The following is a 12,519-nucleotide window of genomic DNA, read 5'->3' on the forward strand; positions in this document are numbered from 1 at the left end:
AGTCTTGGGTACAGGGGGATCGCCAAGATCCACTGGCCACCAGGCAGGCAACCACAGCGGTGGAGCATCTCCGAAGAGCATGATCGTGGTCTTTCCTGCGTTAAGCTGGAGGAAATTGTTCCTCATCCAGTTGGAAATGGCTATCATACCTGCGGAGAAAGTGGACTGGGCTGTAAGAGTGGATTTATTCAATGAAAATAAAAGCTGAGACTCCAGGTGTTTATTGATATGCTTTTCCAGTAACTTGCTCAGGAGGGGTAATAGGGAAATGAGCCGGAAGTTGGACAGGTCCTCCATAGGGGCCTTGGTATTCTTGCAGATAGGAATGACCAGTGCCGCCTTCCATTCAGTGGGGAGATGTGCCTCTCCTATTGAGAAATTGAGAAGCAAACAAATAGGTGCAGAACGTTTTTTAGAGAGTGAAGAAGAAATTTTAGCAGGAATGATGTGAATTGGAGAGCCTGATTTTACAGTACGTTGCATTAATTCCACATCATCACAAGTAAGAGGGGGAACGTTCTCTAACAGCTGCGCCTTTGTGAGGGTAGGTGGGCTATGAGATGTATCATCCTGCTGCAGACTCCCCACTAAGGTGATCTTATCATAAATCAACTCCATTTTCTGTGCAAAGTGCAATGCTATTTTATCACAGAGTGATTGAGAGGGGGCCGCCTCATTATCACAAGCCTTAGGATTGGTGAAGGATTTGAGGATCCAAAATAAAGCTTTGGGAGCCTTCCCTGCCTGATTAGGCCGTTGTGTGATAAAAGCTTTTCGTGCTGCTTTTATGTTGTTGTGGTAGTGGGTGAGAGCGATCTTATATCTTTCTTTATTGCTCCCATCATGGGTTTGGCGACAGCCATGTTTCTGCCCAGAGGTCAGGCGAGAACCATACAGACTATGGGTGCCTGGCCATGCTGGGGAGCAGTTTCAGAGGGGCAACCGGATCTATGGCTGTTTATACAGAGGAATTAAAATGGGCCAGACCCTCCTCGATCTTATTAGACTCCATGGGCCAGATGTAGGAGGCCAAATACCGGTCGGGAACGGCCGATTTCGGCCGTTACCGACCGGTATTTGGAGTTTCAGATGTAGGGGGCCTTAAAATTACCGATTCGGTAAATTTACCGATTCTGTAAATTACCGAATCGGTAATTTTACTGAATCGCTAATTAGTAATGTAGGTGGCACTGAAAACAGTGCCACCGGCCCTTAAGAATTTGTTATTTACCATCAAATACTATTTGATGGTAAATAACGAATTCCTGTGTACATGCACATCTGTGCATGTACACCTGTGCCATGTGACACACTAAGGGCATGTATGTGTGTCACATGGCACACAAGCCTGAATCAGGGGTGCAACAGGGTGTCAAAGTGACACCCTGTCCCCCTTGTAAAATCGGTAATTTTAGCGAATCGGTATTTACCGATTCGGTAATTGCCATTGATTCCTATGGGCCTTAAGGCCCATAGGAATCAATGGCAATTACCGAATCGGTAAATACCGACTCGGTAATTACCGAATTATACAGATTCGGTAAAAATCACCGAATTTTTTCCTACATCTGATTTACCGAATCTAGAGTACCGAATCGGTAAAATTCAGTATTCTAGAGTCGGTAAATCAGATTTACCTACATCGGGCCCCATATTCCATGAAGTAGAAAAGGTAGCCTGGAAAAGGGCTGGGGTAATTATGCCATTGTCTATGGAGGTGATGGGGGGCCGGTCGGGGTGCGTCAGACACCCTAGGGCCCTTAATGTGGAAGTCAACGAATGCATGGTCGGTCTAAATCAGCGGACGGGGAGATTCGCATAGGATACTGGACGAGTTGGTGGGGATGAGGTCCAGTGTGTGTCCCGCTGCATGTGTGGGGCCGTCGTTGATCTTAACTAATTCTAAAGAAGCTAGATCTGCTAGAAGCACCGAGGCATCGAGATTTGTCATGCACTCACTATGTACATTGAAGTCTCCCAACAGTAAGAAATTTTTGGTGGAGATAACATGGGGCGCTATTAGTTCAGTAAGTTGAAGTGAGAAATCAGCAAGGGGGCCAGGGGGCTGGTATACTATGTGCCCTTCCAGCTGTGTTGTGGAAGTAGGTCCATACTGAAGACTAGCATTTCAATCCTTTTGTTGCACTGTTGCTCAAGTATAGATACTTGATGCAATCTTTATGGACAATGGCTAACCCGCTTGGGCCTGGCAGCAGAGTTCTGAATACATTGTCGTTTTTCATAGTTGATAAAGATGATCTGTGGCAGAGGCCATTGGCATAATTAAGTTTAGACTGTACAAGAGAGGTAGCAGCTAACTCCTTGGGTCGAAATCCTAGGTGTGGGAAGATGCGTTGCAGAGTGTTCATGGTAATAAACCGTGACTTTGCTAACTTGTCCACTTGGGCCTTCATTATTAACTTTGAGTCCATGGTAATTGCAAAATGTCTTACTTCCTTCTATACATTAGGAGTTGGTCATAGTTCATCAGGCTAGGTGCAGAGGGCGAACACCCATCGCAATGAAGTGATCACCTCACGGGGACTTCACAACGCATTTTGAACATCGCAATAACGTTTACATCGTAAGGCACAGCAGCATGACGTGTAAACGTTTTCATCGTTAGGCATGCCAACGTAAGCCAGAACGACGCACCTTTACAATGTACACGTTAATGCGATGTAAGCATTGCTGCGATGTTATAATAGCATTCCTTGATATTGTAAGCATCGCTGCGATAATATAATAGCATTGCTTGATGATGTAGGCATTGCTGCGATGTTATAGCATTGCTTGATGTTGTAAGCATTGCTGCGATGTTATAATAGCATTGCTTGATATTGTAAGCATTTGCTGCGATGTTATAATAGCATTGCTTGATATTGTAAGCATTGCTGCAATGTTATAATAGCATTGCTCGATGTTGTAAGCATTGCTGCGATGTTATAATAGCATTGCTTGATATTGTAAGCATTTGCTGCGATGTTATAATAGCATTGCTCGATATTGTAAGCATTGCTGCGATGTTATAATAGCATTGCTTGATGTTGTAAGCATTGCTGCGATGTTATAATAGCATTGCTTGATGTTGTAAGCATTGCTGCGATGTTATAATAGCATTGCTTGATGTTGTACGCATTGCTGCGATGTTATAATAGCATTGCTTGATATTGTAAGCATTGCTGCGATGTTATAATAGCATTGCTTGATGTTGTAAGCATTGCTGCGATGTTATAATAGCACTGCTTGATATTGTAAGCATTGCTGCGATATTATAATAGCACTGCTTGATGTTGTTAGCATTGCTGCGATGTTATAATAGCATTGCTTGATGTTGTACGCATTGCTGCGATGTTATAATAGCATTGCTTGATATTGTAAGCATTGCTGCGATGTTATAATAGCATTGCTTGATGTTGTAAGCATTGCTGCGATGTTATAATAGCACTGCTTGATATTGTAGGCATTGCTGCGATATTATAATAGCATTGCTTGATATTGTAAGCATTGCTGCGATGTTATAATAGCACTGCTTGATATTGTAAGCATTGCTGCGATATTATAATAGCACTGCTTGATGTTGTAAGCATTGCTGCGATGTTATATAATAGCATTGCTTGATGTTGTAAGCATTGCTGCGATGTTACAATAGCACTGCTTGATATTGTAAGCATTGCTGCGATGTTATAATAGCACTGCTTGATGTTGTAAGCATTGCTGCGATGTTATAATAGCACTGCTTGATATTGTAAGCATTGCTGCGATATTATAATAGCACTGCTTGATGTTGTAAGCATTGCTGCAATGTTATAATTGCACTGCTTGATATTGTAAGCATTGCTGCGATATTATAATAGCACTGCTTGATGTTGTAAGCATTGCTGCAATGTTATAATAGCACTGCTTGATGTTGTAAGCATTGCTGCGATGTTATAATAGCACTGCTTGATGTTGTAAGCATTGCTGCGATGTTATAATAGCATTGCTTGATATTGTAAGCATTGCTGCGATGTTATAATAGCACTGCTTGATGTTGTAAGCATTGCTGCGATGTTATAATAGCACTGCTTGATGTTGTAAGCATTGCTGCGATGTTATAATAGCACTGCTTGATATTGTAAGCATTGCTGCGATGTTATAATAGCACTGCTTGATGTTGTAAGCATTGATGCGATGTTATAATAGCATTGCTTGATGTTGTAAGCATTGCTGCGATGTTATAATAGCACTGCTTGATGTTGTAAGCATTGCTGCGATGTTATAATAGCATTGCTTGATATTGTAAGCATTGCTGCGATATTATAATAGCACTGCTTGATGTTGTAAGCATTGCTGCGATGTTATAATAGCATTGCTTGATGTTGTAAGCATTGCTGCGATGTTATAATAGCATTGCTTGATGTTGTAAGCATTGCTGCGATGTTATAATAGCACTGCTTGATATTGTAAGCATTGCTGCGATGTTATAATAGCACTGCTTGATGTTGTAAGCATTGCTGCGATGTTATAATAGCACTGCTTGATATTGTAAGCATTGCTGCGATGTTATAATAGCATGGCTTGATGTTGTAAGCATTGCTGCGATGTTATAATAGCACTGCTTGATATTGTAAGCATTCATAGGAATATTAGAGCTGCTCGTAAAACCCACATTGTCTCCCAACTTTCTGAGGCAGGTAATGACTCCAAATTACTGTACCAGGTTCTCTGTACATTCACTAAGCCCGTCGCTTGCGACAGCCCAGAGACACTGTCCCAAAAACTGTGTGAGGATACTGCTGGGTTTTTTGCCAATAAGATCGATGCAATTTATCGAAATATTGCCCAATCAATCTCTCTCGTTGATATTAAGGACCCCTCTCCCAGCCTTCAGCCCGGAACAGTCGGACCTGGCCCCTCTGCGCTGTCCTCTATCCCTGAGATCAGTCTGGATCAAGTCAACTCTCTGATTGGGACTATTAAATCAGGCAGCCCAGTGGACCCTGTACCTGCCCGTGTCATGCACCTTATTGGGAGTGTTCTCAGTCCCACCATTCAGACGGTGATCAATCGCTCCCTTTCCGAGGGATTGGTCCCCCGGGAGTGGAAAAAGGCCATGGTCAAGCCCATCAGAAAAAACACCTCCATCCCCTGGTCGGACATGACCAACTTGAGGCCTATCTCCCTTTTGCCGTTTGTCGGCAAATTGATGGAGAAACATGTTAACCATCACCTTTCAAGCTTCATTGAGCAGACCGGCTGTTTGGACCATTCTCAGTCGGGGTTCAGGCCTAGGTATAGTACCGAGACGGCCCTTCTCTCCGTCACGGATGCTATACGCATGTCCCTGGACAGGGGTTTGTCTGTGGTGTTGGTGCTGCTGGACTTGTCCGAAGCATTCGACACCATATCCCATGCCATTCTCCTAACCAGGCTAAAGGAGATTGGCATTGACAAATCTGCCCTGGCGTGGTTCACCAGCTTTCTTGCAGAGCGCACCCAGAAGGTAAATATGGGTTCCTTCAGTTCCACCTCCACCAGCATCTCCAGAGGAGTTCTGCAGGGCTCCTGTCTCAGCCCTACGTTGTTTAACGTATATGTCTCCTCCCTGGCCGACATCATGAGGTCTTTCGGGTTTATGCCCATCTCTTACGCTGACGACACGCAGCTGCTGTTCACTTTTAAAACCTTTACCCCGGAGATAAGACAAGCTTTCTCTGACGGCATGACTGCGATCGCCAGCTGGATGGCCAGGAACTTTCTCCAGTGTAATGTGGGAAAGTCGGAGGTCATGCTATTTGGAGAGGCAAAAATCCTGTGGACCCCTGACTGGTGGCCCACAAGTCTGGGTCAGGCCCCTTCCCCTAAAAAGGTGGTGAAAAACCTAGGGGTCCGTCTGGACCACGATCTCACTCTTGCTCACCATGCCAGCACCACGGCGGGATCCTGCTTTCACGTTATTAGCCTCCTTCGGAAAGTGTTTCCTCTTCTCCCTGACAGTACAAGAAAGACCTTGGTCCAGGCCCTCGTACTGAGTCGCCTGGACTATTGCAATGGCCTATTTCTAGCAGCCAATGAAGGAGTGCTCAACAAACTTCAGGTTGTTCAGAATACCGCGGCACGCTTGGTGATCAATGCCCCCCCCAGAACGCCATCCTTGCCCCTTCTCAAAGCGCTCTACTGGCTTCCCATCCGGAAACGGGTGGAATTTAAGATCTGCTGTGTGGTGCACAAGAGTCTCCATAACCTAGGGCCGCACTATCTGGCCGAAAAATGTGTCTACCACCGCCCTTCCCGTAATTTGAGGTCCAGCAATCAGCTGTTATTACAGATTCCCAGACACAATAAGACCAGACAGGGAGGTCGTGCCCTCTCTATCATGGGCCCTCGTCTGTGGAACAATCTTCCCCTTTCCCTTAGAGAGTGCTCGAGCCACCTAGCCTTCAGGAAACGCCTAAAGACTACTCTGTTTTAGGATGAGCGCATGTCCCGACCTGTTCACTACACAGCACCGCGCGGAGATACACCTTCGGGTGTGAGGCCGGCGCGATACAAACCCATAAATAAATAAATAAATTGCTGCGATGTTATAATAGCATTGCTTGATGTTGTAAGCATTGCTGCGATATTATAATAGCATTGCTTGATGTTGTAAGCATTGCTGCGATGTTATAATAGCACTGCGTGATATTGTAAGCATTGCTGCGATATTATAATAGCACTGCTTGATGTTGTAAGCATTGCTGCGATGTTATAATAGCACTGCTTGATATTGTAAGCATTGCTGCGATGTTATAATAGCATGCTTGATGTTGTAAGCATTGCTGCGATGTTATAATAGCATTGCTTGATGTTGTAAGCATTGCTGCGATGTTATAATAGCACTGCTTGATATTGTAAGCATTGCTGCGATGTTATAATAGCACTGCTTGATGTTGTAAGCATTGCTGCGATGTTATAATAGCACTGCTTGATATTGTAAGCATTGCTGCGATGTTATAATAGCATTGCTTGATGTTGTAAGCATTGCTGCGATGTTATAATAGCACTGCTTGATATTGTAAGCATTGCTGCGATATTATAATAGCACTGCTTGATGTTGTAAGCATTGCTGCGATGTTATAATAGCACTGCTTGATGTTGTAAGCATTGCTGCGATATTATAATAGCACTGCTTGATGTTGTAAGCATTGCTACGATGTTATAATAGCACTGCTTGATATTGTAAGCATTGCTGCGATGTTATAATAGCACTGCTTGATGTTGTAAGCATTTGCTGCGATGTTATAATAGCACTGCTTGATATTGTAAGCATTGATGCGATGTTATAATAGCATTGCTTGATGTTGTAAGCATTGCTGCGATGTTATAATAGCATTGCTTGATGTTGTAAGCATTGCTGCGATGTTATAATAGCACTGCTTGATGTTGTAAGCATTGCTGCGATGTTATAATAGCACTGCTTGATATTGTAAGCATTGCTGCGATGTTATAATAGCACTGCTTGATGTTGTAAGCATTGCTGCGATGTTATAATGATTCAGAAAAGGGGGGTGGTGATGAACAGAGTGTCTGAATTAAGCAGACCACTCTTACCCAGTCCAAAGATCAGGGCTTGATCCATCACCGTTATTTAGCTCACTGCCCCATCCCAGCTTAGAACCTGGCTATATGCAAATTAGTCTGTCCCTGGCCCAGTGCATCATGGGAACAGGGCAGACCAAACTACCAAGCCAATTCTTCACCAGAAAGGAGACAAGCTTCCGGGGACCGGTTTCTGCCATTTCAGGCGTCGTTGGCCCGGCTTGCTTGAATCCTGATGGAGCAGTGAGCAAGGGACTCATGTCTGAGTATACCCTGCCACACCTATAGTGGCCAAAAACGATTCAGAAAAGGGGGGTGGTGATGAACAGAGTGTCTGAATTAAGCAGACCACTCTTACCCAGTCCAAAGATCAGGGCTTGATCCATCACCGTTATTTAGCTCACTGCCCCATCCCAGCTTAGAACCTGGCTATATGCAAATTAGTCTGTCCCTGGCCCAGTGCATCATGGGAACAGGGCAGACCAAACTACCAAGCCAATTCTTCACCAGAAAGGAGACAAGCTTCCGGGGACCGGTTTCTGCCATTTCAGGCGTCGTCGGCCCGGCTTGCTTGAATCCTGATGGAGCAGTGAGCAAGGGACTCATGTCTGAGTATACCCTGCCACACCTATAGTGGCCAAAAACGATTCAGAAAAGGGGGGTGGTGATGAACAGAGTGTCTGAATTAAGCAGACCACTCTTACCCAGTCCAAAGATCAGGGCTAGATCCATCACCGTTATTCAGCTCACTGCCCCATCCCAGCTTAGAACCTGGCTATATGCAAATTAGTCTGTCCCTGGCCCAGTGCATCATGGGAACAGGGCAGACCAAACTACCAAGCCAATTCTTCACCAGAAAGGAGACAAGCTTCCGGGGACCGGTTTCTGCCATTTCAGGCGTCGTCGGCCCGGCTTGCTTGAATCCTGATGGAGCAGTGAGCAAGGGACTCATGTCTGAGTATACCCTGCCACACCTATAGTGGCCAAAAACGATTCAGAAAAGGGGGGTGGTGATGAACAGAGTGTCTGAATTAAGCAGACCACTCTTACCCAGTCCAAAGATCAGGGCTTGATCCATCACCGTTATTTAGCTCACTGCCCCATCCCAGCTCAGAACCTGGCTATATGCAAATTAGTCTGTCCCTGGCCCAGTGCATCATGGGAACAGGGCAGACCAAACTACCAAGCCAATTCTTCACCAGAAAGGAGACAAGCTTCCGGGGACCGGTTTCTGCCATTTCAGGCGTAGTCGGCCCGGCTTGCTTGAATCCTGATGGAGCAGTGAGCAAGGGACTCATGTCTGAGTATACCCTGCCACACCTATAGTGGCCAAAAACGATTCAGAAAAGGGGGGTGGTGATGAACAGAGTGTCTGAATTAAGCAGACCACTCTTACCCAGTCCAAAGATCAGGGCTTGATCCATCACCGTTATTTAGCTCACTGCCCCATCCCAGCTTAGAACCTGGCTATATGCAAATTAGTCTGTCCCTTGCCCAGTGCATCATGGGAACAGGGCAGGCCAAACTACCAAGCCAATTCTTCACCAGAAAGGAGACAAGCTTCCGGGGACCGGTTTCTGCCATTTCAGGCGTCGTCGGCCCGGCTTGCTTGAATCCTGATGGAGCAGTGAGCAAGGGACTCATGTCTGAGTATACCCTGCCACACCTATAGTGGCCAAAAACGATTCAGAAAAGGGGGGTGGTGATGAACAGAGTGTCTGAATTAAGCAGACCACTCTTACCCAGTCCAAAGATCAGGGCTTGATCCATCACCGTTATTTAGCTCACTGCCCCATCCCAGCTTAGAACCTGGCTATATGCAAACTAGTCTGTCCCTGGCCCAGTGCATCATGGGAACAGGGCAGACCAAACTACCAAGCCAATTCTTCACCAGAAAGGAGACAAGCTTCCGGGGACCGGTTTCTGCCATTTCAGGCGTCGTCGGCCCGGCTTGCTTGAATCCTGATGGAGCAGTGAGCAAGGGACTCATGTCTGAGTATACCCTGCCACACCTATAGTGGCCAAAAACGATTCAGAAAAGGGAGGTGGTGATGAACAGAGTGTCTGAATTAAGCAGACCACTCTTACCCAGTCCAAAGATCAGGGCTTGATCCATCACCGTTATTTAGCTCACTGCCCCATCCCAGCTTAGAACCTGGCTATATGCAAATTAGTCTGTCCCTGGCCCAGTGCATCATGGGAACAGGGCAGACCAAACTACCAAGCCAATTCTTCACCAGAAAGGAGACAAGCTTCCGGGGACCGGTTTCTGCCATTTCAGGCGTCGTCGGCCCGGCTTGCTTGAATCCTGATGGAGCAGTGAGCAAGGGACTCATGTCTGAGTATACCCTGCCACACCTATAGTGGCCAAAAACGATTCAGAAAAGGGAGGTGGTGATGAACAGAGTGTCTGAATTAAGCAGACCACTCTTCCCCAGTCCAAAGATCAGGGCTTGATCCATCACCGTTATTTAGCTCACTGCCCCATCCCAGCTTAGAACCTGGCTATATGCAAATTAGTCTGTCCCTGGCCCAGTGCATCATGGGAACAGGGCAGACCAAACTACCTAGCCAATTCTTCACCAGAAAGGAGACAAGCTTCCGGGGACCGGTTTCTGCCATTTCTGGCGTCGTCGGCCCGGCTTGCTTGAATCCTGATGGAGCAGTGAGCAAGGGACTCATGTCTGAGTATACCCTGCCACACCTATAGTGGCCAAAAACGATTCAGAAAAGGGGGGTGGTGATGAACAGAGTGTCTGAATTAAGCAGACCACTCTTACCCAGTCTAAAGATCAGGGCTTGATCCATCACCGTTATTTAGCTCACTGCCCCATCCCAGCTTAGAACCTGGCTATATGCAAATTAGTCTGGCCCTGGCCCAGTGCATCATGGAACAGGGCAGACCAAACTACCAAGCCAATTCTTCACCAGAAAGGAGACAAGCTTCCGGGGACCGGTTTCTGCCATTTCAGGCGTCGTCGGCCCGGCTTGCTTGAATCCTGATGGAGCAGTGAGCAAGGGACTCATGTCCGAGTATACCCTGCCACACCTATAGTGGCCAAAAACGATTCAGAAAAGGGGGGTGGTGATGAACAGAGTGTCTGAATTAAGCAGACCACTCTTACCCAGTCCAAAGATCAGGGCTTGATCCATCACCGTTATTTAGCTCACTGCCCCATCCCAGCTTAGAACCTGGCTATATGCAAATTAGTCTGTCCCTGGCCCAGTGCATCATGGAACAGGGCAGACCAAACTACCAAGCCAATTCTTCACCAGAAAGGAGACAAGCTTCCGGGGACCGGTTTCTGCCATTTCAGGCGTCGTCGGCCCGGCTTGCTTGAATCCTGATGGAGCAGTGAGCAAGGGACTCATGTCTGAGTATACCCTGCCACACCTATAGTGGCCAAAAACGATTCAGAAAAGGGGGGTGGTGATGAACAGAGTGTCTGAATTAAGCAGACCACTCTTACCCAGTCCAAAGATCAGGGCTTGATCCATCACCGTTATTTAGCTCACTGCCCCATCCCAGCTTAGAACCTGGCTATATGCAAATTAGTCTGTCCCTGGCCCAGTGCATCATGGGAACAGGGCAGACCAAACTACCAAGCCAATTCTTCACCAGAAAGGAGACAAGCTTCCGGGGACCGGTTTCTGGCATTTCAGGCGTCGTCGGCCCGGCTTGCTTGAATCCTGATGGAGCAGTGAGCAAGGGACTCATGTCTGAGTATACCCTGCCACACCTATAGTGGCCAAAAACGATTCAGAAAAGGGAGGTGGTGATGAACAGAGTGTCTGAATTAAGCAGACCACTCTTACCCAGTCCAAAGATCAGGGCTTGATCCATCACCGTTATTTAGCTCACTGCCCCATCCCAGCTTAGAACCTGGCTATATGCAAATTAGTCTGTCCCTGGCCCAGTGCATCATGGGAACAGGGCAGACCAAACTACCAAGCCAATTCTTCACCAGAAAGGAGACAAGCTTCCGGGGACCGGTTTCTGCCATTTCAGGCGTCGTCGGCCCGGCTTGCTTGAATCCTGATGGAGCAGTGAGCAAGGGACTTCCCAGTGTAAGAATTGGCTTTTGTAGTCTGGTCTGCCCTGTTCCCATGATGCACTGGGCCAGGGACAGACTAATTTGCATACAGCCAGGTTCTGAAACTGGGATGGTGCAATGAGCTAAAAAACGGTGTTGGATCTAGCCCTGATCTCTTGACTGGGTGAGAGTACTCTGCTTAATTCAGAGACTCTGTCCATCACCACCCCTTGTTGTAAATAATTTTGTCCACCCTAAGCGTGGAAGGGTATACTCAGATGTGAGTCCCTTGCTCATTGCACCATCAGGATTCAAGCAAGCCGGGCCGAAGACGGCTGAAATGCCAGAAAACGGTCCCCGGAAGCTTGTTTCCTTCCCAGTGTAAGAATTGGCTTTTGTAGTCTGGTCTGCCCTGTTCCCATGATGCACTGGGCCAGGGACAGACTAATTTGCATACAGCCAGGTTCTGAAACTGGGATGGTGCAATGAGCTAAAAAACGGTGTTGGATCTAGCCCTGATCTCTTGACTGGGTGAGAGTACTCTGCTTAATTCAGAGACTCTGTCCATCACCACCCCTTGTTGTAAATAATTTTGTCCACCCTAAGCGTGGAAGGGTATACTCAGATGTGAGTCCCTTGCTCATTGCACCATCAGGATTCAAGCAAGCCAGGCCGAAGACGGCTGAAATGCCAGAAACCGGTCCCCGGAAGCTTGTTTCCTTCCCAGTGTAAGAATTGGCTTTTGTAGTCTGGTCTGCCCTGTTCCCATGATGCACTGGGCCAGGGACAGACTAATTTGCATACAGCCAGGTTCTGAAACTGGGATGGTGCAATGAGCTAAAAAACGGTGTTGGATCTAGCCCTGATCTCTTGACTGGGTGAGAGTACTCTGCTTAATTCAGAGACTCTGTCCATCACCACC

Source organism: Lissotriton helveticus, chromosome 2_1, assembly GCF_964261635.1.
Source record: "Lissotriton helveticus chromosome 2_1, aLisHel1.1, whole genome shotgun sequence".
Classification (NCBI taxonomy): Eukaryota; Metazoa; Chordata; class Amphibia; order Caudata; family Salamandridae; genus Lissotriton; species Lissotriton helveticus.